This window comes from Hetaerina americana, unplaced genomic scaffold (assembly GCF_022747635.1).
Source record: "Hetaerina americana unplaced genomic scaffold, ioHetAmer1.1.p SCAF_3, whole genome shotgun sequence".
Classification (NCBI taxonomy): Eukaryota; Metazoa; Arthropoda; class Insecta; order Odonata; family Calopterygidae; genus Hetaerina; species Hetaerina americana.
This window is the reverse complement of record NW_027286874.1, coordinates 11308911-11314910: the sequence shown is the minus strand read 5'-3', so window position 1 is coordinate 11314910 and position 6000 is coordinate 11308911.

Sequence of the window (6000 nt, the reverse complement as noted above, 5' to 3'; positions counted from 1 at the left end):
ACGTATATGTGTATATATGGCGGGATTTCGTGTTTGAATGTGTGTGTGTGTGTGTATATATATATATATATATATATATATATATATATATATATATATATATATATATATATATATTAGATTTTAATCGATATCCCCTTGTTCTCGCTGCTGCTTTAAACATCTTTTCCCTGAATGCTATTTTATTTTTTATTGCTTTACGTTCGGATACAATATCTTAACTGTGAGGAAGGGTTGGATATGGAAAATCAAGGCTTTGGTTTGGAGAGCAAACACGGCAACGTGGTGAAAGATCCCATCTTACAAAGTCACTCTAGCGGAAATATTTTAGCGCTGATGTATATGCATTCCTTCCACGTTTTCGAATGAAATTGATTTTTTTGAAATCTCTAGCTGGAGGAATTGTTGGTAGCTTGTTCCAATTTGCATCAGGGTGAGTTTTACGCGTGTGCTGGTGCGTGTCGATAGCCATCCGTCAGATTGTATCGCGCGCGGGTCTCGGCTCAGGCGCACGTTTTTCAAACGATTTCGCCAGCGTCTGTCTGGTGTCCGGATTGGAGCTAGCATGTCACGTCTAAATGCGACGTCGGGGGATCAGAAAATGTGGGAGCATTTAAAACTGTGGCCTGCTGGGATAACTCGTCTGTCTCGATTCCTCGCGGCTAAAACGTTTTTGTGGTCCAACAGGAAAAGCGCCACAATTAAAAGAGACCTTATTACTTGAGTTATATGAATAATGAGCGACACTACAGCGCCGGGAGTCATTGAAAACAGGGACCCTCATTAGTATATGCATTTGTAATTAATTATGGTGTGACAATTTTTTGCCACTTATAAGGGTCAATAATTCTTGGAAGCATGAAACCAAATTATTTTGAGTAATGAAGTTAATAATTTTGGAGTGCCCTTTTGTTTTTTTAAACTCAATTATCATAATTAAAGTATATTAATCATGGAAGCTCCTACATCGGATTTTAATGCATCATTTGAATAATGATGTCTTGCCTGAAGCATTATAAATAGGCTTATTCAATAAAATTTTTAGTTTTTTGTGAGGTCAACTTTATGTTTTAAGGATAAATATTTTTTTAATATAGATGATTCAAAGGCGAAAATAAATTTGAAATTCTTTTTTTCTCTACCCTTATTTTCTGTAGCCAAAATTTTTAACTATTTCGCACATTCAAATTGTTTGTTTGAATGATTAATTGAGAAAGGTGATATAACTATTAATTATAGAATAATTATTTATGCAAATAATGTTTATTGAGGATTAAACGTCATAAACATCAACTGATTACTGAATTTAGCCGCATGAGAATCACGGAAAGAGTTAGCCGAGCCTAGGGTTTGTTATATAATCCTGAATAATAGATACGGAAAAAGTGTATACATTCCTGTAAAATAATGAATAATTCAGAAATACTTCATTCCAATTGTGTAGTACCCTGACAGATATATAAAATGATAATCGAAGAAAATAAAAATAACACTATATGATTGATGCTACCTGCCTTTTTGATTTAATTTAGATAATTTTAACATTTTAGATTTAATTTATATATTTACTACCAGCGTTAGTTGATTAAAATACCCATGGATCTGTTTGAAAAAAAATAATCGATGTGTTTTCATAAGCATACACATCTGCTTTACACGCGCTAACTTCTCTGTGACAAATAAGTGAAGATGCGTCGTAATATTTAACTCTAATATGTTTCAGCTTTTCCACTCTAGACAGGCTTAATAGCTGCTGGCTTTACCTCGTGATTTTCCTATTTGTATCGAAATTTATGGCGAGAGAAAAGTTTTCCCGAGCATACTTTTGTTCATGTTGCATGAGCCGCGCAATTTTCGTCCACTCAATTTCCGCGAAAAATCAAACATTACCGAAGTCAAAACATTGCGGAATGGAATTTTTTTAAATGCCACCGCACTACTTTGAAGAGCAGGGAGGATGATGGGGGGGAGGGGGGAAGTTCAAAAAGAGGAAACGGTCGGCCGGCTACGTATGTATTTTTTTTTAGTTCCCCCACCCTCCCCTCCGCTCTCTCCCATCCTCACCCCCTCCCACCCCCACCTCCTCACCCCACCACCGCCATCCCAAGCGGACCGAAACAGTTGACGGCGCAGCGAGAAAATTCCCGCACAAACAAAAAGCGAGGAAAAACGGCCGAAACAGATTTAGCGAGGTGGTCAACTCTACCTCCCCCCCCCCCCCCCCCCCGAGCCCATCCAGTGCCCTCCCATCCTTCTAAAAGGCCCCCATCCTCCACCCGAAAACCCTCACCCTCCTCCCTTTTGGACTCTCCGTCGAATGACGCCGTCATCCCGCCGCCGATACGGTACGTTAAAAGAGTGGCCAGGCCATTTAGCATTACCCGCTCATCATTTTCCGTCGCTCGGAGCAATACCGCACGCGGTAGCCTAGCGACGATGAGTGGCGGGAGGAGTGGGTGAGGGGTTGTGTGAGATGAAAGGGGGGTGAGGATGGGCGGTCGGCGTGCGTTTTATCCCCGATGCCCCGACAGAGGCGACCCGTCTCCATATCTCTCTCTCTCCCCATCCCCGCCCGGCTCCCCTCCATCACTTCCCTACCTCCCTCTCTCTCACTCTATTCCGCTTGTTTAGCTTCGCTCCCCGCGGCCGCCCGTGGGGGTGGGTGGCGCGCGAGGGAGAGTTTTGTGCGGGGGGCGGCTGGGAGTTTTCGGCGGGAGTTTGAGCGGCGAACGGGGAGGGGGTGCAGGGTGTCGGTTAGTTTCTCCTCCGACCTTACCCCTTCTCTCTAGGGACGCGTCGGCGGTGCGGGCACCCGATCCGGATGTGGCGGGTGGTGCGCTCTCATTGTCCAAATAGGCCGCCAGTGCAGGTGGGAGCTGGAAAAAGGGCCTCGGTGGAAGACTTGGGGCGGAATAGCGTTCACGGATTGAATTCTTGCATTGCGATGATGAGGTCGTGAGGGAGGGTGTGGGGAGTTGGGAGGGTGGCGAGCCGTGATTTGACGGAATGCGTCGATTGGGCGCAGTGGAGTTTTTACCGGCCGTGAGCGAGGGAGTCGGGAGTCCTCCTCGTGGGCTGTGGAAATAGAACATTGGAGTTCGGGCTAATCCAACCCGTCACGGAGTGGGATTTTGGTCATCGATTTTGTGCGGAATTTCGCGCCGGGCTTCCAAATTCCTGCCTTTATTCTATCATTCCGATAAAATATTCATAGATTCTATTTAAAGATTGATAGGACGTCATCGCTACTTTTTTCAGTCAGTAAGTGGACGCGCTCTTCGTGCATTCCCTTCCGTTTTGGTCTATTATTTTCGTCGCGGGGAAATGTTGCTTCAGTTTAGATATGACACTTTGCGGACATCTACTGCGGTCTTGACAAAATTTTAACTTCTTTTGAAAATATTTAAAACTCTGATTACTCTTTAATCCACGGTAAAGAAATTTTATAGTCTCAAATGCTATTAATTTTTGATTGACCTTTTTAACATTGTAGTTCATCATTTAATTGGAAAGTAATAACTGTTCTAATCCTTTATGCTAATTTGCCATCGTCTACTTAAAAAATAGTCCCTAAAGAAATGACTGCCTCATTTTAAAGCCATTAATTCGACTCAATGGAACGAATCGAAATTTTACAAACGGACTCCAGAAAGTAAAGAAAATATTGAATTTCAAATATGAAAAACAAAATCAATGATGCATGAGTTTACTAGTTGATTAAAAATTATTTCTTTACTATGTAGGGTAGTTTTCACTTAGACAAATAATTTCCATTCTTAGAATTATAAAAATTACTTCAACTCTTCATTTATGTTGTCAAATATTGCTTTGAAATTAAAAGTGAATTTTTGGAAATTTATTGCTCATAATTATGAAAATGTGTGTGTGACCAAAAACCTAAAGGTGAAAAATACAAGGAAGCTTTAGGTAACTAGTGTGTTTGCCTCTTGTACAGTTTAAAATATATGTACAAGTATACATGTTCATGTGTGTTCAAGCACTCATTGAAGTGCTTTTTCGAAGCTATAATCAGGCAGCGTGTTATTTCAGCATTAGTGTTATTTCGCAAAACGGGAAAAAAGATAATTCATAGTTTGTTATACATGTCTCATGTTATTTCAGGCTATGCATATTTCCAAGGTCATTCTAGCGATTTAGAAATGGAGGAAAAATTTGTTTGGTTTTAAAAATAATAAGAATCATTTTGAGCGCTATTTTTTGTCCGGATGAAAAGAAATGATTAGTCATGCAGAGTCTAAAATATACCTAATGAGTACGTATAAAATTCATGCATAAATGTTTTTGGGTTAGAAGTATACAAAAGCTTTTAAACGATATTTATGTAATTTAGGAATTTGATATTATTTCATGGTAGCGTAACAATTTTTTATTTATTTTAAATTTTGTGAGATCATTTAAAATATCCAGCAAACCCATATTAGTCAAAAGAAAAGTTTATATGTTGGGAGAGGTTGGTGCTAATCCCGTATTAAGCCAGAGGCAAGATATGTACACAAATCAGAGCTTAGAGGTTTCTCTGTATTCCTATATTTTATATGCTAATCCAAAAAAATGTACTACCATATTATTGTTATAGTTTTGTTTAAATAATATGTACATTTTCAAGAGATTTTTAATGCTTGAATTGTACATTTTATTTTAATGGTTCCTTAGTTATACTGGCATTACAATATTGAGTGTTGTTAATTTCGGTATCTTTTTATGCCATAATGGCTTCCTACTTCATATCCTCCTTCGTGAAATATGAGGCATTATTAAAACGTATATGATAGCCTGTAATCCGAAGAGTTAACTCGAATAATTAACTTTTGGCTCGAGATTCTACGCGTCTTAGCTTTAATTATAGTGCCTCTGTTTAGTAAAGAACTCACTCGGTTATTTCGTACTCCCACTCTATGGACGTGAGGTTCTCCCCCACGTTCGCAACGTACATCCCTCACTCTTATGTGTTCCTATTAACCAGGGCAATCGGAAAATTATTGTCAGATTTTGCCTTGTGCTCTTAATTAATGCACTCTCGGGTAATGGACCAGGCATCCTCATTTGTTTCGCACATAATTTCGATTTCGATATATTTTTCACTGATAGTTTTGACAAATCATCAGAAAATTTAAATATTTCAGGAAGTTAGGATTCCTGCGGATGTAGTTGTATATTTTAGTGAAAAATTCTGCTTCATAGAAATGAATGTTTATTTTTCGTGATTATACTTAGTGGCGGTACCTGATTTTGCCACACAAATCAAAGGGTTTTATTGATTGATATAACCGCTCTTCTCCCTATTGACTGCAACCTTGACGTGGTAGAAGGACATGTGAATTCTGATGATTTCCACCTGGCAGGTTCACCCATTAGGTCGGAGAGTAGGCGACAGACGAAAGATGGCAGTGAGGAGGAGAGAGATACAAGAGAAGAAAAATGGGGAAAATATCAAAAAAGGGATATCGAAAATTGCAAACGTAATCATAGAAACATTAAATAGGAAAATGACAAGAACAATGGGTTTTGTACGAGATGACAAGGAAGATAGACGAGAGAAGTAAATCGAAGAATGTACACATAGAGTTGGGTGGAATAAAGAGTTGAATAATAAACTGAGGTTGGAAAATGATAGGGCGAAAGAAGTGTTGTGGAAGACCCAGGGCGAGGATATGGGAAGCATGCGAAGAAAAGGTGAAATTTGTGCGTTCTACAGGAAGATAAAATCACTGTCAGGAAGTAAGAAGGTATCATCCGTGCAAGCAATTGGCGATAAGTCAGGAAAACTATCAATTGAACTAGGAAAGATTCAAAGGACACATGGAAGGAATATATAGCGGAAATATGTGATAATGACATAAGACCAGGCAACTTAGAAATAGAAAAAGAATATGATGTAAATGATAATGGCTTAGGTCCAGGCTTACTCGACGGTTAGATAGAAAGGGCAATAAGGGATTTGAAATCAAATAAAACCATGGAGTAAACAATATTCCTGCG